The following is a 4445-nucleotide window of genomic DNA, read 5'->3' as shown; positions in this document are numbered from 1 at the left end:
CTCATCCTCATCAACTGCTGCAGCTCTTACTTCCCAAAGAAAACAGCCCATGAGCAGGGAACTGTCCGGACTGTCCACCCCACACCTACAAACTGCGCTCCCCTGCATCCACCTTCCCTCTCCTCATTCTCCACCCTTCCTCTCCTAATTTTCCACCCAGCAGTCCTCCCCAAACCCCCCACTGTCCTGCACCACCAGCAGCACGGCCTGGATCCTTCTCTCACCCCACCGCTAGCCCCTGCTCTAGTTTTCTCCTTCCCAGCACAAAGAGAGTTCTTGACAATGCTGCTTTTTCACTGCTTTCGTTTCCTAGCCTCCCACTCACTCCTCACAACCTGTAGGCTGCCATCTGGCTTCTGCACATGACTCCAGTATAGTAGCTCTTATGTCACACCAATGATTTCCATGTCATTAAACCCAATGGAAAATTTTCAGAAAATTTTCTCATCTCTCAGCAGAATTCTCCCTCCTTCTTAAAGATTCTCCTCCCTTGACTCTCATTACTTCAGAATCTTCTGGGATTTCTATCACCTCTCTGGACTTTCTAATTTTCAGTCTCCTTTGCTAGTTCATTATCCTCATTATCCTCTAGATGACTTCTAAGTGTGGAAATTCCATAAGCCTTTGTCCTTTGCCATTTCCCTAGGTGACTTCAGCTACTGTCTCTATGGCTTACATTTTTTACTCCTTCGAGCTCCAAAACCACCTGTCTACTCAATATCCCATTTAAATGACTTACAGAAACCTCAAACTCAGCATATACACAACAAACCATGATCTTTCCCCTCTCCTCTCCAGTATATTAAATCACAGAAGCACTTCTGTGAAGCCAGCTGCTTAAGCCAAAAACCTGGGATTCATCCTTGATCCTTGACACTTTTCCCAAACGCTCATCTAGTAAAAAGAGAATTTCACCACCTGGCTGTTGCAAATGGACTACAATTATGCTGGGATATGGATTCCCCTTAGCACTTGGGTCACCCTTGTCCATTTAACCCAGTATGATATTTTTAAAAAGGATTTGTGTGTGCGATGACATAGAAAAGTAGAAAACCCTGTCTCAAATCACCCAAGTTTCTGCCTCTCAACAGTGGTCATCCAAATCCAAGTTATCATCATCTCCTAGGCTACTCCAATACCTTAACATAACCTTTGATGTTCCACACAGCAGCCAGAATAATTTTTTAATCTGATTTTATCACTACCTTGTTAGAAATCCCTTAAAACCTTCACACCATTCTCAGTATAAAATGCAAAATCTTCAACATGGCCTATCAGACTCTTCTTGGCATGGCCCCAGCCTTATTTATTTCTTCTAGTTGTCTCGATTCCAGCCACAAAAACACTTAACATGTTCTCTCCCATCTCAGGCCTCTGCTCAGACTATTCCCCCCTCCTGGAATGTCAACATTGCTGCACCACCACCCCAACCCCAGCTATCTCTTGCTCGCTCTGCTTACACATCACCTCCTCAAGGAAGCCTTCCCCCATTTCCCAGTATGCTCTTACTTCAGCATGCACTCTCCTTCACAGCATTATTACAATGTTTATTAGGCAATTACACAATAATTAATCTCCTAATCTCTTTCAACTTCTAGAATGTAAGTTTCATGAAGCCAGGAACTGAATCTGCCTCGTTTACTACTGTACATTTTCCTTGTTTCTAGTGGAACTCAATAAACATTTGTGAAATAAGTGAATAAATTGCTTCTCAGTCCTTGATAGTATATGAGTAATCAAACCTCCTCCTGCTAACACTTCAGAAATAAGAGAGCAAAGTATAGTCCAACAACTGCCAAGTCACTTCAGGTTTCTCCATCTCCATGAATTTAATGATTCTAAAATTAATTCCCAAGAGGAAAACACCTACAAATAGTTAAGAAAGAGAGATCAAGAAAGAAGCCCCGTGGTTCCTAAACCCTGGTTACAGACTCAAATCGGTCTATTACCAAGTTCTTACAGCACCCTCTCAGATCACTTCTTCACTAATCAATCTTAGGATATGGAGAGCTGGGCTAAACATGAGTAGGGCCAGGCAGGAAGGGCTCTGTAGCCCCCTTCATCTGGCCCAACAGCCAGACACCTAGCACTGTTCTCATGACCGACCCTGCGTAGAGGCTGGAAGAGTGACAAGGGTTTTAGAATTCAGAAAAACAAAACTGAGGAAGTCATTTGCGTTTTCATCAGCATTAGTAAATGAAAGTGAAACATTAGAAATACCAGCTATATCAGCCTCCAGGTATTTTTTTGGAGCCTTTATTATTCTTTGGAATCCCAAACTGAGGGAGCACTGCCCTGACATATGCCTCTGTTGTATTAACACCGATTCACTGCAGAGGAGATCACCTGAGTCAGAACATGGGCCCACCAACCCCCACTTCATGAACCTGTGATGTACCAAAACTCCATTGGTAACAAGCAATGTGAATGGTAGTTAACTTCAAAGGCTAGCTCCTCAAGCCAGTCCTAATGGGTTAGTTCTTTAAACTTAATTAGTTCTCCCTACAGAGCTTCCAATAAAGAAACTTAGTCTCACAGGAAAAACCACCCCCAGGGCTAGTCAATCATCCATGTGTATGGGTAACAAAATGAGAAAGATGAGTTTCCACTTAGAAACTATGGGACAGTAAAAGAAGGTAAAAGAAAAGTTGTTACAATGAACAAAAAAGTTCCCCCCCCAAAACTAAAAATAATAGAAAGCCTACCTTTTACTGTAGTAATTTAACTCTAATTAAAGAGAGGAAACCACAAAGCCAGATGGAAGACCACCACTGGTTTACACCTGTTCCTGAAGACTGTGACCTTAACACATTTAGTCAGCGAAAGACTCATAACCTTCCTCCCTACCAGTTCTCACTTTCCAGGGCAGAAGAACTCGGCATTTATAATAAAGTGTCCTATAGATGCAAATGGGGAGGGAAGGCAAGGATTATATAACAGCATTAACACAACATATGCAAAAGACTCGTGTGTACATTATAAAACATACATGTCACAGAGTCAAGTTATTGGAAAATTATGGGCCAATAAAAATAGTGGAATCAATTATGCATCACAAGACATTCTGGGGATAGCCAACATCCCTTTACTCAATAAATTAATAATAATAAAGGTGAATAACGGTAATAAATAAAAAGCAAGAATGGCTGCAACTAAAAATTATGTAGTGATGAATTAACTTTACCCAAAGAGAGGATTGGCCTTTGCCCTTGGCTACTTGGATGAAATCTCTAGGTCCCTGGAATGTCCTCACTGATAGGAGTGTCTTTGTTCGCCTGGGGGCTTTGGCCACTGGACTGCCTAACCACGGGATTTACAGTGGGGGCTTTGGAATATACCATATCATTTCTGACCCCTGGAGAAACTGGGTGGAGACTAAAGGTCAGCATGTATGCAGTATGTGGTCAAGCCCCAATACAAACCCTGGACACCGAACCGCTGGGATGAGCTTCCTCCGGAGGCAACACTCCTTCTGCATCACTTAGATTCTATTAGCATTTTGTTATATTCCTTATGTCATACTATTCATTACTTTATATCCATCCATTAATCCATTTTAGTTGTATAACGCACTTCAAAATAAACTGGAGTCATAGTACACGTCCCCTAAATAATTCACCTTGTATATGATAAACTATACTTTATCACTTCTTTATAGTTTTAATGCAACATTTACATAAAATGAAATGCATTAAGCATACTCCCTGAGTTTTAACAAATGTGTACACTGCTGTAACCCAAATCCCTATCAAGATCTAGAACATCAACACTACCATTTAACTTCCTTCATGGCCATTCCCAATCACAGTTCACTCCATCTCCATGCTCAGAGGCAGCTCCATTTTTCTGCTTTTTTTTTTTCAATGTAGATTAGTTTTGCCTTTTCTTGGAATTTCATAAAAATGTCATTCCACAACATGTCCTTGTTTGTGTAAGGCTCCTTTCCCTCACCTTCATGTTCCTGGGAGTCATGAATGTTATCTGTAGCAGCACTTCATTCCTTTTTGGAAGTATTCCATCACATGTATACATGAGCATATATGAATGTATGCATATGTGATTATATATGAATGACATACAGGTATAACAGAGTATATCCATTTTCCTATTGGTAGAAATCCAGGCATTTCCCATTTAAAACTATTATGAAAAGCTGACAGGAATATTCTTGTACAAGACTACTTAGACACATGCCTGCATTTCTCTTAGGTAAATACATAGGAGTAGAGCTGCTGGGTCATAGAGCATATGTAAGTTCAGTGTTATAAGAAACTGCCAGACCTTTTCCTAAAGTGTTCTACCATTTTATGTACTCACAAGAATTTATGAGTTCTATTGCTCTACAATCTTACCAACATTTGGAGTTGTGAGTCTTTTCAATTTCAGCTATTCTGGTGAGTGTGCAATGGGATCTCAAAGTGTTTTAACTTACATTTCCCTGAGAA

Source organism: Galeopterus variegatus, unplaced genomic scaffold (genome assembly GCF_000696425.1).
Source record: "Galeopterus variegatus unplaced genomic scaffold, G_variegatus-3.0.2 Scaffold7031, whole genome shotgun sequence".
Classification (NCBI taxonomy): Eukaryota; Metazoa; Chordata; class Mammalia; order Dermoptera; family Cynocephalidae; genus Galeopterus; species Galeopterus variegatus.
The sequence above is the reverse complement of the archived record's forward strand: the minus strand, read 5'-3'. Positions refer to the sequence as shown.